General features: G+C 40.0%; 1 long non-coding RNA gene across 1 annotated transcript in view; it reads left to right on the top strand.

Annotated features, from left to right (window-relative positions):
* The first annotated feature begins 7,843 nt into the window (after window positions 1–7,843).
* The window catches only part of LOC146502415 (uncharacterized), a 28,499-nt gene continuing 15,724 nt past the window's right edge, over window positions 7,844–20,618 (top strand). Inside the window, exon 1 of the long non-coding RNA XR_014869600.1 lies at window positions 7,844–8,430. This is a non-coding gene — a long non-coding RNA (uncharacterized LOC146502415). The remainder of the gene's footprint in view (window positions 8,431–20,618) is intronic.

The raw sequence follows: 20,618 nt of genomic DNA on the forward strand, positions 1-20,618 counted from the left end.
TTAGTCTAGGCATCCTTGCCCAGTGAGGTTTTTGTTGCATCCTGGATGGACCAGTGTGGCCTTGGATGGTATTTAGCCTTTCAATACAGAAAAAAAGAGACAATTATAGTCCTCATCTTTGAAACACTGAAGCTATTAGAATGCCTTTGTACACTATCCCCTTCCCTCTCTATGTGCAACACATTATCTATTTGTCAGAGTATTAGGAGATTAGTCATGTCAGACCTCGCTTCCTTTGTGGGCTATCTATGAATTACACTCTGTGAAGGACATTTTTCCCAGCCAGCAGTTAAAGGATGGTTCATTTTTGTATTTATTTCCCACACACATACTTCGCTTGCTAGTTGGGCACACATGGGGAGGCTACAGCTGTTCCTCACCCTAAACTCTGCCAACAATCATTACAATGGATCTCAAATCTAACACTTGATTGCATTAGGCTTATGCAAGAAAATGTGTTCTTTGTCTAACAGATACGGAGCCATTGGTGTGATTTTAACTTCCCAACTTCAGAAGAAAATGCGACTCGCCCAAAAAACCAAACTTTTCCACCAAATGAAACTCAATCTATCCCCGTAGACAGTTTTCGGTGAGTCAAAGTGAACAGCGTGACATGTGGAGCCACTTCTGCAGATTTTTAGTGATGCATCTCATATCCAAATAGTTTGAAAAGGGCTCTAAGGATTTAGATCGCTGTCAAGATACAGTATATTTGATTTGTTCAATTTCACCCTCGTGAAAAGCCAAAGAACAGGCCGGTTTCAGAATGTCAATGTTGTGTATCATAGCCATGATAATGCTCCCATATCCTGCTCCAGGACTCTGAGGTCTCTTCAGAATCCTGTGCACACTGTGAAATGGATGATTCCCAGAGATATCCGGGTATATTGGATTTACCCGGCAGATGAAACTATTTGTGACCAATATGTCAATTTTTTCCAGCATGTTTGCGAGGGCAGGTTCTGACATCTCGCGGCCTGAGCAGACACATGTTCTGCTGACCAGCAAAAGCTTCACATCTTGATATGGAGAGATTGCTCCGTGGCCATTTATTAACATCCTGTGCAGCTGACAGGGTCGGCTTAAGAGCAAATTGAAGAAAATTTAAGCGTGGCACTGCTCCCCCCCGCCATCAGATTGGCACCTAAACTCCACTACAGTATTTTAGATAATATGCTGATTGAGGTTATTATGTGTGAGATACAATTTGAAATGGCTTACTAATGAACTGAAAGGTACTCCACTATCTCAGGTCAGTGTTATATTTGCCAAAATCCAATTCATTCTGGAGAGATATGGAAAATGTCCCCGATTTCATTAAGGTATTAGAATAATCATTTAAAAACTACAGACAGAAATAGCTGCCTCCAGACAAATCACCCGAATGATAACATTTCCAGATCGATCAGTTCTGGCAGCGGCCCAGCGCTCGGCGAGCGTATCTGCTTTTCACAAGGCATTTCTGTTCAGACTGATACAAGTAGGAGCAGGCAGGCAGACGCAGTCATCCTCTGTTCCTCATTCTGACTTGTATTGTTCTAGAAGTTACAGCTCCATGAGACAGAAATGGGGCTCCCAGAATTTGTTATTTGCTTTTTGGATAAAGTTTAATTTAATCAAATTTTTAAAAAAAGGGACAGTGTGCACGGTTTAAATCCACCACGTGAAATGATTAAATGTTGAAAGGTGACACCTGAGCCATTATCACGGCTTAGCTTTCTGTCAATATTAATTTTATTTTTTTTACTTATTTACTCTAAACCTAGACGGATTATTACCACTTAAAATGGTATTTTTTTGAACAGTAACATAAACATGTTTTATTCAAATGACAAGCAATAAGAGCACAGGAGGAAGCCATATTCCCCTTAGTGCCAGCAGGCAGGCACGTAGACGGATCTAGCCTCGCTGACTAAATTGTGCTTTTTTCCCCGAAAATTGGCAAGCTCTGGCTCACTAGAGGCACACTATGGTGTTGTCAATAACAATGACTGCCTGTGGCTTATTTATTTTCTTATCAGCTTTAATCAGTCTGTGTTGACAATGACATCTGCGCTCAGCAACATCCAAATGCTACCAGTTAAGATCCGTGTACATATTTGTATTGTTTCGCGTCATACGGCTGCGATGTATAATTGGACATTTGTGTTTGAAGATACAATTGACCATCTAATTTTGTGTATAGTCACACATGTTCTTCAAGAGCTGCATACAGGAGAGTATGTTTTAAGGCGTCTGTCTTGACCCGCTGAGCAAATCACAAATCCCTCTAAGCCTCCGAACAGACGAATGTTTGCCTATAAAACTTTTCCAGGTTCTTTTTTCTTTTAACTTTATTGCTTTGGACTGCTGCCCTCAAACCAATAAAGCAACATTTGAAAACATATACCGATCGACGCAGTCATCTTGAAATTTTGACATATTGAATGAAACTCTCATTTCCTGTTTTTTCCTATAAAACAGTAAACGCTAAAAAGCTATTCGCTACAGATTTATGTTTGACGAATGACTGAAAGTTCAACAAAAAGATTCTGGCCTTTTGCCCTCTAGTCTCTAACTGAACAGATAGCTGCTGCTTTTGGACAGTTGTATGATTGACTGCATTTCCACTGAGGAGCACATTTTTCCACTTTTCTGCCCGGCTCAACTGCCGGGTATGCCGACAGGCGTTTGCCTGTCTGCAGAAGCGACACTGGACATGTGGGCGAGTGTGTGCGTATGTGCGGCTCTGTGTAGTATACGTGTATCGTCCATGTCTACCTCTCTCACTTGCTGAAACATATCCGTCCAAATTTGACAGCATGGGGGCAGACAGCCATGCTGCAGAATTCTGATCATTTAAATGCTCAGAGGCCTGCTTGAATAGCAGAGGTGTTAAAAAACCCAAAGACACACAGAGAAAAGGATAGAGAGCAACCCTTCACATGCCTCCATATCGCATAAGGGACTGCCTGCCACTTTCCTGTGAAAAATAATGCTCACTTGTCAATCTTTCAAGACCCAGTCAGTTAGCCACCAGTCCCACGGAAACCTATTGAGGTGTATGCTTTGTTTCATGTGGGGCACGCCTCAGAGGAGATTCTGTAGAGTTGTATCTATGAATTGCCTCCAAAATCTAGGGTAGATTTGACAGAGCCCTACTGTTGCTGTGCTATTGTGCTTAAGTAAGAAATATAAAACGTGTGTTCATTTGCCTGAATGAAAGGAAACTCGTAGAGAGACATAAAGAAATGTCGATGAGACGGACCTGAAAAAACCCTAAAAGGTTAGAAACAAATGGCACCTATGCTCCACGGACATGGCTGTATTTCTTAGTAAACACCGTTTGAATTACAGTTCAATAGCACAATTGTCCCCGGACTTTTTTTTGGGGGAAAAAATTGATTTATCACTGCCCTAATTACTTAAATTACTGCCTAATGATAAATAGACTAGCACATGGTTATGTACACAAAGGTACTGCATTCCTCCAGAAAAAGCAATTCTCTGTAGTCCACAGCACACACTATAAAAGCGTCTTGTGATTTATCTATGCAGCAATATAAATAAAGAAAAACACCCAGCAGCTTTAGGATGAGGTCTGCATATCTGTCCACGCAAACACTTTCATGTCATTTTGAAATGACGCCACCTGTTTCAGTTTTATGACTCACAGCACCGACACAAGTCAAAACCTCACCTGTGTTACGGTGGAAAATCTAACTTTGCCGCCAAAAAAAGAGACTTTTTCTGGGTAAGTTAACAACTAGTGACAACGCTCTAACAGTGGAGCGCAGTCGAGCGTGCCTACAGCCTCCTCCGAATCTGCTGAAAGAGATTCTGTCCTAACCATCCCACGGGCCGTCTTAAATGAGGAGGTTTATATCAGTGTATCTTTCAGAGAAACACTGATATACGCAGAGAGAGATTGAATGTTTTGCAAATTATTCACAGGGATTATAAATCACAGTGGTGTCAGAGTTTCCAATGATTGGAGAGGATGCTTCCTCATTCCTTAATACAAATGACATGGAAAACAACAGCTGCAGCAATAAAACGCTCTGCCATAAAGAAGGATAAATAAATGTACAAAAGGGAAAAGCCGGGGCTCATCATTAAACATGTCGGCGTTTCTCAATGTCAACTCAATGACTGTCTGATGTCAGTGCCTGTTTTATTGTTGTCATAGTTGCTTGTTTCAGTCTTGTCTAATTCATTTATCTCACTCATGTCCTCTTTTACATTTTTTTAATGGATTTTAATCGTTATTGTTGTTGTTGCTTTTAAACCCTTGGGAAATGTTCTTTACCTTGGGTTGATCAAAGTGACATCCACATGCATATTTATAAAGCACCTAGATGTGACACATTTTTAATAGTGACTGCGTTTTTTAAGGCTTACCTGACATATTGGCTGGATATTTTACACAAACACGATTGGAGAACAAAGGCAGTATTTAAAAAGTTGAACACCTGTTCAAAAAGAACGTGGCCAAATTTGAAAGCATACATCAACTGGTGCACAGCCTATAATTTCACCCTCTGCAGCCTCACTTTAATGTCAACCTAACAGTACATAGACGACTTCCAATTTTTATGTTTAACATCCATCTTAGCATCATGCCAGGATGCCAGTTTCCTGAATTTTGTATTAAAGATAGCAATAATTTAATTAGCTGATGGCAACAGGGTGATAATGCAGCTAATGAACCTCTTTATCTGGAGTTCATGGCCTGTTTTGTTTATAGACTACTTTTAAAACCGAGTACAACATAATTAACAAATTAGACCGGGGATGTTGGAGCTGTAAGCATCCTAACCACAGAGTCACTGAGCTTTGCAGCATTCAAACAGGGACACCGATCTTCCAGAAACAGCACGGTCACTCTTCTTAGGTGCATGGTTTGTGCCAAACAACCTCCCATCTTTTCCTCCCAGATATCAGGATAAATCATAACATAAAAATGATTTAACTGTGGCAGCAGTGACAACTTTGCTAATAGATGCCTGACGGGGATTATATTCTGTGGCAGAGACTCCCTCCTAAGGCAAGTGTAACCCCGTTTCTCCCCTTGCTTTACTTCATTTTGTCATTATGCAAGGCAGGAGCTGAGGTGGTTAACTACACCGAGTCCAGGTGAGTCTCTGGCTAATGAAGGTGAAACACAATGACACTCCATTTCCACATTAGTCTCCCCTTTTCCCCCTTTTCCTTTTCTCTGTGGGTTCACGGTGACCTGATCCTCCCCGCTCATCTGTGACTGCTCCAAAAACAGGCTCGCAAACACATGCTCATGTCTTTTACTAATATACTTATGAGGACTGTCTCCTTTCTTTCTTTGGCATCACACAAAGATGGCTGACGGGACTCGACTAAAACAGACAAATATTTCAGCGATCTATGAATCACACTTGAACTTTGTTAACATTTGTGGCCTGGTTTCATCCATCCAATAAACAAGACAAAGGAAAACAAAAACAAAATGTCATGTTCTGGGAGCGACACTATGTTATTTTAATGGGACATGTTTTTCCCATTAAAATAACATAGCAGACAGATTTATTTAACACCAGCTCACAACAATAGTCGCCTCAACAAGAAAGGAATTTCGGACTGATTCCTTTCATGCTTATTTAGAAAGTGCTGCATTAAACTGCATTATAACTTTCCCCTGTGGCTGGAAGCTAGTTTAAGCAGCAGCTCTGCTCAGTCTAATATTACCAGCCTCAAAAGTACAATATATAACATTTCTGCATAAAAATGTCTAAAACTGCCATGACTAAATCCTTAAGTACAGAAATCCCTAATTTTGTTAAATGTAATGGGGTGTTTAAATTTGGTCAGCTTTCAGCTGCTTGCCCGGTTTTACTTATGTCAGCTACCAAGGTCTAGCATATAGTGATGTGTCGCGAGCGAGCGAAATGGCTCTTAGAGCCGGTGTTCTGGGAATCCATCCTACCCGTTGTTTCTGCGCATGCGCACAACACAAAATTCAGTGGCAAATTGTCCTACCTTTGTGAATATTAGCTAGAAAAATACTCTGACCGGTAAAATTAACTGCCAAACCAACCTACCTTTGTGAATGTCACCTACAAGCATACTTAAACTGCTAAAATTTTGTGGCAAATCGTCCTACTTTTGTTAATCTGAGCTAGAAGCATACTTTAATAGCTACATTTCAGTGGCGAACCATCCTACCTTTCTCAATATGAGCAAAGTTAAGTGGCAAACCGTCATACCTACATAAATTGGTGCTGGAATTACTCTGTGACAGCAGAAATGTGCATAAACTACTTACGGTGGGGCGTTTTGCCAAAGTAGGATGGTTTGTCAGAACACCGGATCTTTGACATGAACGATGCAAGCTGGCTCATTATCACGAGCCATGGGGTTTTTTTTTTTCTTTCTCTCACCCTCTCTCTCGCACTTTTTTTCCGCTTACAATACATATAACATTGGCCATATTATATTCACATTACCACAGTGTGATGACTTTAGTCTCATGAAAAACATTAGCTAATTGTTATTTACTAACTAATCTTGAAATGACTGTTCAGCACAGATATGAAGCCCAACTATCATGTTTTACAGTCCTGTGGTTTCAGCCTCAGATACTCAACTAATCAAAGTGATGTCATGACAAGAATGAATGACCAACAAAACATTTTTTCTCCTTCATTTCTGTCAAATAAAGCTGAATATAGCTTCTAGCGGTTAGTATCATGGTTGCTAGGCAACCTGAACAGCGCAACGGAGGCTAGACCATCCCATTTCACAAGCCTCTCACTTCCGCACTTCTCGTACTTATAGTACACACCGTAAGTAGTACGTGTAGTGCGCGTACTTCAAGCGTGCAGACCCTGAATTGGGACACAGCCAATGTCACACTAGAAAGGTATCCGGTCGTTAAGTGATGACATGACGAATCCTACTTCCGGGCCTAAAGTAGTCTGCGTTTAATATGCTTTTGTGTTGTTAACATGTTTAATGTTTTGTATTTTCTTCTATTTAATCTCAAAAAGCTCCTAAAACAGTCAGTGATCACTGTTGACCTCCCTCAGCTTTTATTACCGCTAATCATTTATCTAAGCTCAGTTTTTAAAACCTTAGGATGTAACTACAGCCCAGCCCATGCAGCAGTATATGAACGACTAACCTCGTATTGTGGATGGATTATCTCAGTTGTTCTCCTGCTGAAGTTTGGTCCTTTTACAGCATCCTGCCATGCGATTACATTTGTTCCTGACCACAGAGAACACTCACGTTAACTTTTATTGAGTGGAAAAAAATTTAGCTTGTTTATATTATGCTAACATAGCTGTGTCGCTAGCGGTCACGTAGCACATTATTATATACCAGCTAGCCAAACTCCAGTAACCCTACAAACGTCCCTGCTGTTTAGTTTTCTGCCTTCATTTATGTTGGAAGTGATAACAGAGCTGTACGTTTGAATTGTTTCCAAAACCCCACAGTCAGGACATGCTATATTGTATTTAGATAGCAGGAAGTTAGCTCGCTAGCTTCTAACTTCTAACTCTGTTAAATGTCATAAATTCCGTTTTCATGGATGCCTGGATGTTAAACTCAGTTGTTACACCTGGTAGAGCAGAACGCTGATCATTTTATTAAAGATGAAAGACTTTAGACAGTTTTTCAACTCTCAGTAATGCCATAGTGATCGTTTGATATATGGACATTACATTAGTAATTCCTTTTGTGCATAATTTTATATTATTGTTAATAATTAATTAATTAAAGCAACAAAACAACATGAAGAGCCGGTTCGGAGCCGAAAGATTCGGCTCTTTCACTAAAAAGAGCGGGCTCTTTTTAGTGAAAGAGCCGAATCCCATCACTACTGGCATACTTACAGTTTTTACGCTTGCATGGACCTCACGGTCAGGGGCGCCGTAAGGGGGAGAAAAGTGATGTCTAACTAGTAAACAGTAGACTAGTCAACTTGTCTTTTTTTAGTATGAAAATTATTACAATAATTAACCGTCACAATAATCAGGTTGCTTTATGTTTGGCAACAAAAAATAAAATCCAGTCACCCTCTGACCCAGCCGCCCCCCCTCCCTGCGTCCTTATTTCATGATTTGGTTTGGTCCAGGTGCACGCGCTCAGACGGAAGAGTCTCACCGTTGAAAACAGGTCCAGTTTCAAAAAAGAAATTAAGAGGTGGAAATTAAACTCATAACAAAGTCCATATGAAAGAAACTGCTTGACTTTCCTAGTATTAGTTAGCTTACTTCATTTCTAACAGAAAATAATGTGTTTGTGTTCCTTTAGCCAACGTGTAATTGGTGCAGGCAGATCCTCCGCACATATGTTTGATCACTAATCTGACGACCTGGTGCCACGGCAAACCTCTGGCTCAGCTGTCCCACGCATCTCCCCAAACTCACACTCATGACAGTGAACCAGCCCCACTGATATCCGAAGAAATAGGTGAGTTCAGGGCAATTTTTCCTACACACTATAAGCCAGTGTGTATTGCTCTGGATATATTTTGCACACTGCCTATGATTGTTAGGCATATATATGCCTAACATATATGTGTATATATGTATATATAAGTATATGTATATATATGTATGTATATATACATATACTTATATATACATATATACACATATATACATATATGTGTATATATGTATATATAAGTATATGTATATATATGTATGTATATATACATATACATATATATACATATATACACACACACACAGAAATATATACATATATATATGTATATGTATATATATGTATATATATATGTATATACATATATATATATGTATATATATGTATATATATATGTATATACATATATATACAGTGTTGGGGAGTAACGGAATACATGTACCGCCGTTACGTATTTAAAATACAAAATATGAGTAACTGTATTCCGTTACAGTTACCGTTTAAAAAGGTGGTATTTAGAATACAGTTACTTTGTTGAAATAAATGGATTACACGGCGGTACTTCCCTGTTTCATATTGTGGCGGGTCAGGACTGTTTGGGTTTTGTTTGACAGCTACGTTCTGTTGTTCCAGGCGGCAGCGTTATGGTTGCCATGGTTACAGGGTGACGCTCTCTCTCTCTGCGTGTTTCCTGGGTGAGAGAGCGCCTGTTATTGTTGTGCTAAGCTAATAGGCAGAATGCTACAGGTATAGCTCTAAAGAATGTAGCATCATGGGCAGTGTAGTCCGTGCTGCAGGGAGAATGGACTGCCATACACGTTATGTGTCTGTGAGCGAGGGAGGGAGAAAAAGGAAAAGTACGAGCTGTCATCGAGCAGAAACGGGAGCTGGAAGCATGTAAATATAATAATAACCACTGCAGCCAAGAAGAGTGCCTGACGAGCCCAGTTGTAAGTAAGCTATTAAGACTCGACTGTACACCGTGTTCGTGTTTTTCTCCAAAAACAATAAGTTCAGTTGGAGCAGCCTTTCAGAGCCTCTCTGTCTCTCGCTAGCAAAGTTGACCCAAACAACAAAGTAAAGCTATTTTTCGGCCCGACACAGAATGTATAATATGTAAAAATGTCAATGGGTTCCATATATCTCAGCAGTCTTGCATTAAATAAGTATATGTATATATAAGTATATGTATATATGTATGTATATATACATATACATATATATACATATATACACACACACACAGAAATATATACATATATACACACACACACACACAGAAATATATACATATATATATGTATATATACATATATATATATATGTATATATATGTATATATATATATGTATATGTATATATATATATATATATGTATATGTATATATATATATATATATGTATATATACATATATATATGTATATATACATATATATATATATATATATATATGTATAATATGTAAAAATGTCAATGGGTTCCATATATCTCAGCAGTCTTGCATTAAATCAAAAAATCTATTTATGTAAGCAAGATACTGATCCATGTGTTCACATTGTCATATTAACTGGTGGGGCCCTTAATGATATTTTTTTCTTCACTTGGCCCCAAATCCCTGGCGGCACCCGTGCCCATGACTGACTTTGTCAGAGTGCATTTCCCCCACCTATAGCCTATAGCTCAGTGGAATAATGTGAAATGCCTCACTTGTTTGCATGTGTGCATCCTCGTGCACTAGACAAACAAAACAGGGAACTCCCTATGAGTGACATCTAAATCACTGAGATTCAATCGATCCCACTTTATTAAATTGAAGTTTTCAGCCATGAAAGCCTTTAAACTTGTAGCAAATGTAGCAGAAAAATGGTCTTTCTCTTGTGATCTATAAGCCATTAGCCCTTCTGAATTTAGGACAGAAAGCACAAAAACGCATTCCCGGTTGAAAAATTCAAACCTTGGTTTAAAACAGGATATTAGCGATATTAGTCATCCTTAGCATTGGTCTTCCCCAGCCTGAGCGTTCGATTCATCCTGGTGACCGGAATGCATTTTAAATGCCAAATATTCCCAACTGCACACCTGCTGGAGGTAGTGGAAAGCATAAAAGGAAATGAGAAATGAAATAGAAACAGTTTCCATCACAGGATAAATAACGTGGAGAAAAGGTTATATGAGAATTACACTGAAAAGCATCAAACTAGACCTGCAAATGTAAATTTGCTTTTAATCCACTATGACCAGTTTTAAATTTCTTGCACTGAGTTGTTTCAGCTTCCTGTCACCTGCTTGCACTGTTACAAGATTAATTTCTTAATCCTTCCTAATACTTTCACTTGCAGGCATTTTTAAGACAGGCAAGTGGCTTGCCCACTGCATGGCTGTTCCAATATTAATTGACTGCTGACAACGTTTTCTCATTGATGTAATGGATTCTCCAGATTGACTGTGAGCAGACTCGTGATGCCATGTAAACTATATTGTAAAGGCTGGGGAATTAACCGTGACGTATATGACCCCAATTAGTACTTATCACCATTACTTTGAGCACTGCAATCCTGTGAGGAGGATTTAAAACGATCATTGTCAGTCAGTTTGAGGGAAGTTGAAAAGTGACGCTGTCTCCTGCCCATCAGTCGGTCAACTTTAGCTGTAAGAGATATGGGGGGAAAAAAATGCATCGGAATAAATGTGGTGTTAGTGCGAAAGGATAAGTCAGCATTTTCTTTCACTGTGCTGTGGCTTAATAACGTTGAGCTGCTGCGGCTGAGGGTGATGATTAGATGCAAAGGTGAAAATCTAAGACAAACCAAACAAACCAATATATATTCATGAGGTTAATTAGAGGATGTGCTATAATGATGCCTTTTTGTTATTGGCTTCTTTGTCAAATGGAAACTGGCACTAAAAAGTGTCAGATTGCAAATCAATGCCAATTATATCAATATATTATGAGTCAATAATATTTTTGGTTGGTTTGTGATGTTGCTGAACTGCTGTGAATTAAAGATAACATGAGTCGTGGTGGCAGCTTTTGGGTAAATATGCACTAATTCATAATGTTGGCTGTCAGCTGTGGATCTCTTTCCGGTGGCGACCAAAACAAAGAAGTTTTCATGAAAAAAAAGCATAATAACAATAGAAAGAGTTCATTTCTGTTAGTAAATTGTTCACATAATGAGTACTTAGAGGAAAACAAGGCACATTTTAACCATCACGAAAGCCTAATCATAGCTCACGGAGCACAGCGTTGCTGCTAAAATGGTGTATTAATATCACGGATATCACATTTTGTGAAGTGATTTAATTTCTAAGTAAATAAATACAAGATTAACATTTAAGTCAGCATTTCGACGTATTTGTTTAAGATTTGATTATATTCATCACGCAGTAAATAAAACGGCGATACTTTATTTCTGTAGCTTTTTCTTTAAGCATCTCTGATTCCTCGCAGATGTTAAATTAAACCATTAATCAGATATGTTTCTGGTGGAGGTGGGAATTTTAAAATAAATAAAACACACGCTGATTGCTCACTGATTTACTATTGTGTTTCACAATTGGTGTTGTTATATCACTTTCAACCATCAAGTGGCTTGTAAACCAGCTCATGCCCAAATCATGCACACGAGCAGCATTTCAGGGCTGTATAATCACCTTGCTTATTATTCAGAGTAGTCTATCCAGTGTTGATTAATGCTTCTGAGCAAATATGTACAGAGGGCCTGGTTAATCTGCAGCACTGTTTTAATCAAGTGGACCTTTGTTTTTGTCCAGCCGTCTAGTTTGTCCACCAGGCGTAGGCTCTCACACGGTCGTTACATATCGCTCACAGCAGAGAATTTCTGCAGAGTACAATTTTTGTTTGGCTCGACTGCTTTCTACTTCCACCCACTCTCCTCTGTAACATCACCCTTTACCTCTTCCCTTACTCATCTGTCTGTATGTTTCCTCCCTCCTCCGTTTGGAGACTAGCCACTAATCCTCGGAGCATTTTATCATGCAGTGGTGACAGTGGGTACTCCTGTCAGCTGACCTGACCCCAGCGGACCTCTGCCGCTATCGACCAAGTGACCCAGTGTACTGCTGAGGGAAAACAACATTTCCTGCAACTGCAGAGGGGTCCCCGAGCAGCGAGAGAGGAGCCGGCAATGTGACTGACACAGGGTGACAAACACTTTGAACTCAGACAACAGGAAATTAATGCATGGAGCGCCGCTCAAGGCACAGCGCATTGCATGCGGCACACTTAAATTGACACGTCTATCCAGATGACACATGTTGATACTGTGGCTGTGGCCTCAGTTTCACTTGTGAGTCTCTGCATCTGGTTCTCCTCCAACACTGCTGGCACACTGGCCACATAAAGACAGGCCCTGCAGATACTGGAGCCGCCCTGTGAATACAAATGTAAGTGGCTTAGGCTTTTTTTTATTTTTCGCATCCAAAAAGAAATCTCAATATGGCATCAGCAACTTGAAACTCAATGTGAAAATAGGATTGGCATCTGTGCTACTAAATGACCCCATTTAAAATCACTGAATGCAGGGGTTGCAGTTAGCTTGTGTGGGCAGTGATGGTATCTGTTATTTTAGCCTGGGGCGGGGGTGCCTCTGGAATTTAAGTGCTTAATCTTGTCTGCCTACTGAACCAAAAAGAAAAGCTGTTTGTTAGACTACATCTACATGATGGTGTCTGTTTTTTAAACTGCAGGTTTTGTGTGGAAGCAAATTGTGTCCTGTTGTAGGTTGTTTCAGTGGCGACATTAGCCATCAGTGAAACAAGAAGGTATAAATAGATTCATCTCACCTTCTTCCCCCTATTCCAGTTGAGCCATTGAGAACACTGGGTATCAAAGTCAAAACATGGTTGTTTGCATGGCTGCTACGTCCACTAGTCCACATGACTTCACAGCCACACAGTGTCCGATCTCCAGTGGCCAAGCTAACGTACAAGGGCAGAGACTCATTTTACTGTTGGACACAAAAACAAACAGAGACATTTCCCGCAATTCCTGAAAAGGGACATCAAAGGTTCCGCCCAAAGTGCAGATGTGTTAAGAGTATATAGGGTTTTTGCATGGAAGCATGCATTTTTTTGTAATTTTACACTAAGTGCTTTTGTTGTCATACATGCATTTAAATGATGAAACTCATCCACCTGAGAAAGCAAGTTTAGAATATGTTGTTAGTCCTGCTATTGCTATATATAAAGCAAAGAGGCACTGCCCTATAGCAGAAAGCTTTTATGCATTCGATTACCTAAATTTCCTGTATGCCACGCCCACACCACTGGTTTAGATAACCGGTGTCAGAGCTATGTAGTATGAACATACCTTTACGCTTTTCCACATGATTTCTTCTTCCTGATCTTAATCTCAATAGTGCACTGCTGACATACATAAATATTTAATTTTTTTGACGTCGTTTCTTTCAAGTTGCACCAGCCCGACTGCATTTAAAGCCCAAAAAATTCAGCCATCCAGCTGTTCTTCCTTTATCGGCCGAAGAACTGACTTCACCGAGCTACCCAGCCACAGCTGTGAGCCATAACGTCGAAGTGAGTCGTAATGCGGTTCATACTTGATATCACCTTCAAGCTGAAAAGCCCTGATGTACTCGAGACAACACAACCATCGAGCATCTGTTGGAATCCCCCAGGCTCTGCTTTAACTTAGTTGAAGAGTACATGTGCAGCGAGGAAATATTGCATTTCCCCAAAAGCCAGACAGCAAAATGAACATTTGCCGTAATGATTGCATTACAGTGTAGGCTTATGCATTTAATTACAACATCAGGCCTGAGTCGCTTATTAAAATGATATGAAAGTGAGGACCTTTGCAGCCAGGCTGTACACAAAGGGTAAAACTAATCAATCAGGTGGAGGCACGAGCGTATTCCATTACACTTATTGAAATACCTTCATAATAAAAGTCCATTTCCAGGGCTTTTGCTAGAACATGTAATAGGCACCATTCATAGAGCTGAGTGTCAATACTGTGATTATCACAAATAAGCGCAAAGTAATTTATCCTTCTGAATTAACGGAGAAATGACTTGGAAGGCGGAAGCATGCCTGACATTAGACCATCTGATCGTTTATGATTGTTGGGGATCTGAAACCCCAGCTCAGGTATCATTAATTGCTTGCCCTCCCTTTTTCAGTCAACATAATGCTTTTCTCTGTTCCTATCTGCAATGTGATCCATTGAACCTGAGATGTAATTTACATGATTGACAAGACATTTTATTGTCGTTTCAGACATAAGAAGTTTAAAGAGGAGGCTTTAAAGGTCACGCCAGTAATTTCATCAGCTAAGAAATGTACTGTGGATAGATTTCAGGGCTTTCCTCTAAGGATGCAACAATGGCACTGCATATAATAGCACCATCCAGCCACTAGCAAAAGTGTTGGGCTTGGTTTAAAGTACAGAAACGACTCGGACACCCTTTATTTATATTCTTGTACAATGATGACAATTGAAACATTTCACCAGTGCCGTTCTAAACTGTGGCTCTTTACTTTAAGACGTATTTGCACATAGTCAGGCAACAAAGTAGCTCCGTGTGCCGTTATTGGCCAAGAGTAAAACGGGAAAACAAAAGATGTTGATATGCATCAGAGAAGTGCGATGGATTCCTAGAACTGCATTCTCATTTTAATAAAATGAAATCTGATTAGATCTCACAACACTTCACTCATGCTATATTGAAACTGACCTACAGTTCAGTAGACATTAAATTATAGCGCATACTGTATATTCATTTTCTCTGATGGCTTTATTTGTTCTTGTTTTATTGCTTTAGGTCAGACTATTCTGCATTTGAACACATAACTGATTATTCATTAATAAAACAAGTGACCTGAAGCCAAATCATTTCATAAACAACAACATTTCTTTGCTTTTTCAACACTTGTTGGACATACTCTGAAAAATGCAGGCTGCTTTGCTCGTATGGAAAATCTTTTCTCTTTCTGTTCTCTCTCACGGCGAAGAGAAGTGGAGCAAGCTGTGCATTTTGCTCTTATAACCAGATATTTGACTAAGACAAACTACTACACAAATAGGACAATGACAACACAAAGGCGATCCAAGTAATATGACAAAGATCACGGACGAACAAAAAAATGTTCTTCGAGGTTATGCTCGCGCACAGTTCCTGGGACCCTGTGGGACCACTTGCCCAGGATTAGCATGACGAGGTTCCATTGCAAAGGCCCGTCTGAATCTTAATGAGAAACTACAATCCAACAGAGACATTCATAATATATTTTAGATCTTGTCTTCATAGCCTCCTTGCATATTTGCCACCAGCAAGGAAACTTAAAATCAATATTCAGCTGGAATGCACACCAAGGTTACCCCCCCCCCCACTTCTGTTTACCAATTATAAATATAGTAATGAGCCTCAAAAATGTAATGCATATTTTACAAAAAGATTCCAACAGTTACAATTTGTATATTAACACGTATGTAATGTTTTCATCAGTACTGCATTACATTACCATGCAGTATTGCTATTATTATTATCTGCTCAGACCTTTGATTATGATGCCATTGAATATTTCTCTGTGCAAACACGAGTACTTTATGTGTTTTTAAGTGTTATCACTTGTGTCTGTTTTTTTGTATTTTGCTTTAGATATCCGAGTTGTCTGACTCACTGTGATTTAAGTTACGGGAAAATGTGTTTTGTTATGTCTCTGTGAATATCCTGGTTAGAATGAAAGCAATGCAACGATTGCAGTAGCTTTCCAGCCGTATCGTATTTCCTTCTTAAATGTCCTTTAGAAACAAGCAGGCGAGTGGACATTAACTGGTTACATATTCCTTCTCCTCTTGTCAAATGATGAATAAAGATGTTGCTGCTGTGTGAATACAGAACTATAATGGATTATTTTACATGAGACACGGCATACAGTAGGTGTCTTGTGAGTGGGAGTTATCTGCATTGGCCTGCAGAAGCTTGTACACAGCAGGAGATCCTGTAGTTATTGCTTGAGGCTTCCCTCCGGCAAGTGCCAATGAGTTTATCAGACGAATATTAGATTTACTGATAGGACGGAGTCTCTCTGCTGTGAAGGACCTGAACACAAGATTTAAAGAATGCATCATTCCTGATTACTAAAAACTATATGATAACTCGTGTAATTACATAAGAAAATTGTATTATACAATTTATTAAACTCTGTGGGAACTGGACATGTGCAATGTGTGATGCACTGCATATATTAGTCAGAAACAGTCCTGATGAAATGATACAGTACTGGTACTACTACACCCGCCACTACAAATATTATATTTTATTTCATTTTTCTTCGTAAGTGTGTTATCACATAATTGCCTTCAGTTTTTCTGCTTCACTTTAATTACTTGTGTGTTTTCTCTTATTTCTGGTTAACAGTACACTGGTTCCATCATTGCATGTTTATAATATGACAATTTTATTTGAACTCCTTTCGATTGTTTATGTCAATGTTAAGGGCGCACTAATCCAACAGCTATGTAATCATGCTAATCCAACACGGAGGCAGGCGTGTTGAGATGGAAGGACCTGCACTAAGAGTGAGGAAAGACAAGTTTGACAAATTCAAAAGTCTGGGGATGAATGCACATACAAAAGTAACACACAAACAATAACTACAATACAGAAATGGGCCAATAATGTGGGGTACAGGGACCATACAAATGCACTCTTTGTCAAAATGCAAGCTATTAAATTCCAAGACTTGGTGAAGCTTAAAACAGCGCAAATAATGTATAAAGTAAGAAATAAATTGCTTCCAAAAGAAATCTGTAAATTGTTCATAGAAAGAGAAGGTGGGTATAACTTAAGAGAGAAATGGAATTTAAAAATACAAAGTGCTAGAACAACTTTAAGAACGATGTCTATCTCAATTGCAGGAGTTAAATTATGGAGCAGACTAACAGAAGAAATAAAAGAAAGTAAAAACATAAAACAGTTTAAAGTAAGATATAAAAACCTAATTTTAAATAAGTATAAGAATGAAGAAAACGGGGTTAACCCAGGACGGTGATGTTGCTGGTAATGGTGTTGTGGTTCTTTTTTGGTTTGTTTGTTTTTCTATAACTTGTGTATCTGCAAATATACACATTGTGTATTTTTCATATGAAAGAAACTATACTGTGGTGGGGCTTGCTAATTTCTTGTTTCTTGTTTTTGATTTATGTATATTTTGTTTTGCTTTACTTTTGTTTCATATGTTGTTTGTTTAATTTAAGACTAAAAGAAATGAATGAGAGGTAAAACTTGAGGGGGTAGGGACAAATAAGTAGTCAAAGGAGCTTGCAAAGAAAAGCGTCTGGACTTCTTTAAGTTGCTTGAAGACGTTTCACCTTCATCCGAGAGGCTTCTTCAGTTCTAAGGTCAAATGGTGGAGAGTCCCAGATATAAACCTGGTGGGAGTTTCCCCCCACAGAGGGACAAAAGGACCCCCTGATGATCCTCTAATCGCCTGAGCCAAGGTGTGAAACTGGGTGTGGGTCCCAATCAGCCAGAGTTTCGGGTGAGTTCATTGTGAAACCTGGCCCCACCTTATCATGCGAATTCCTGAGGTCAGATGGCCCAGGATGTGAGTGGGCGTTAAGGCGTCTGGGGAGGGAACTCAAAACTGGATTATAGATGGCAGAGAGTTGGTGTCGTAAACCACCGCCTCTGTTCAAAGATGGTCGCTCACAGTGGACATAGATGCTTCTTTCACTCCTCTTTCAAACCATCTGTCCTCTCTGTCCAAAATGTGAACATTGGCATCCTCGAAAGAGTGACCTTTATCCTTAAGACAAATAAGTAAATACTTCTGCCTACTCCTTTTCAAACAAATAATGGAACGATATTTTGTAATGATTGTGAAGGCACGTTTGAAATGTTTGAAATAAAAATGAACTGAACTGAACTGAATGGTTTATTTTGCTCTCTGTTTGTGAAAGGCTGGAACAGCATCTACAATGACTTTTAATGATCGTGGCTCAAGAGTTGGGAGTTCGCCTTGTAATCGGAAGGTTGCCGGTTTGAGCCCCGGCTTGGACAGTCTCGGTCGTTGTGTCCTTGGGCAAGACGCTTCACCCGTTGCCTACTGGTGGTGGTCAGAGGGCCCGGTAGCGCCAGTGTCTGGCAGCCTCGCCTCTGTCAGTGCGCCCCAGGGCGGCTGTGGCTACAATGTAGCTGCCATCACCAGTGTGTGAATGGGTGGATGAAAGGTTGTGTAAAGCAGCGGTCTCCAACCTTTTTTGCGCCACGGACCGGTTTATGCCCGACAATATTTTTACGGACCGGCCTTTAAGGTGTTGCGGATAAATACAACAAAATAAAACTAGTACTGGTACCGAAAAAAAAGAACATTTATTCATAACACACGTGAAAAGACGAAGGAAAACCGAGTTAACGATAAAAACGATAACAAAATAACGCTGAAAACCGATAAAAACCCTGAAAACTATACATTTCACACCTGAGCCTCAACTCTCGCGGCCCGGTACCAAACGACTCACGGTCCGAGGCCCGGGGGTTGGGGACCGCTGGTGTAAATCGCTTTGGGGTCCTTAGGGACTAGAAAAGCGCTACACAAATACAGGCCATTTACCATTTAATGAGATTGCAAGAAAATTTATGAAACTGCTTTAATTTTTTTCACAGTTTAAATGCAATCAAGAAACTTCATACAAATAAGTTAATCGCCACGTATCGCACCTCACTGCAGTCTGTTGTTTAGTTGTTTCGTCAGGAGACGCCAGGCACGTCAGAAGGAAGCTGAGGGATGTTTTAACACTTAAAGCCCTTCAGAAGTTCACATTTACACCACTGGAGACTGCAAAGCGCTCACACTGGGTTTTGATATATTTCAATAAGCTAGACATTGATGTCTAAATGCATAATTGTCTGGCCAGTCTATCCATTAATCTCAACGACTAGTTCACGATCCTTACTGTCCTCGTGTTTGTGCTTCGGATTTGTCTTATTCTGATTACAAGGACTTTGTGGGTTTCACCTTCAAATTCAGTCGTAGGAAATCGCTGTTCCTCCTTGAGGTAAATGGGAACTCTGTATACTGGCAGGGAATGGCTTATTTCATCTTTTTTTTCCTGAGCAGGTCGCTCTCATCCCTTTTTCATTTGAAATCCTGCATCTAGTAATTTCATAATTATGGGAGGGGATTATAACGAAGGCAGCTGGAGCTGCAGGTTAATTGGATTTTTCACCTCAACGGGACCGGATCTGAGTCGCCCATGGGCCGCAAATCTGCACATTTGAAGTTGGGGACAGGACAAAGGAGGCTGGGGGAAGAAAAGAGCAAGCAGTTAAAGGGTCCCCTTTGACTTCAAGAGTATGGGAAGTTACTTTTGTGCTGCCAGTTACTGTTTGTGGTTTCAGAGGTTTTCCTTTGCTTGTACACAATCGCCTTCGTTCACGCTGATGGCATCTATAATTGGCAGTGTTTTCCGTTCACAGGAGTGACTGCTGCAGCAGCTATTGCAGCAGCTATTGATAACCTCAGAGAAATAACCCGAGGGTTTGAAAACGAACTTCTTAAACAAACTTTCAACAAATACATGAATGCATACTACTTGCAAGAACAGTCACACTGTGCTGTGTTTTTGAAAGAAATACCAAATTGACTGGCTCGATCACCGGTGGTGCAGTGGTTAACAGTGTCACAGCAACAAGGTGCTGAGTTTGAATCCGCCGGCTGCCTTTGATGTGTGGAAATGACACGTTCTGCCCAAGCCTGCTGGGATTCTCTCCCAGTACTCTGGCTTCCTCCTGGTGCAAAGACATGCATGTTAGGTGAATTTGTGATTCTAAGTTGGTTCGTAGGTATGATTGTGAATGTTTGCCTGCCTCTCTGTCTCAGCCCTGTGATAGACTGGTGACCTGTGCCTCTTGCCCTGTGTCAGCAGCAGAGATGGGCAGTAACATGTTACTTGTAACGCGTTACTGTAATCACATTACTTTTCTCAAGTAACGAGTAAAGTAAGGGATTACTATTGCAAAAACAGTAATTAGATTACCGTTACTTTCCCGTAGGAACGCTGCGTTACTAAAACCAGGATTTTTTTGCTAGAATGTCTCATGACAGTGACGTAAGCGAGTGCGACGTTCGTGACAACAGCTGTGTGCAGATCAACAATGGATCATATATCGAGTGCAGAGAGAGTATGAGCGTGCAGCGTTTAAAGCGTGGAAGTACTGA

Source organism: Neolamprologus multifasciatus, chromosome 15 (assembly GCF_963576455.1).
Source record: "Neolamprologus multifasciatus chromosome 15, fNeoMul1.2, whole genome shotgun sequence".
NCBI lineage: Eukaryota > Metazoa > Chordata > Actinopteri > Cichliformes > Cichlidae > Neolamprologus > Neolamprologus multifasciatus.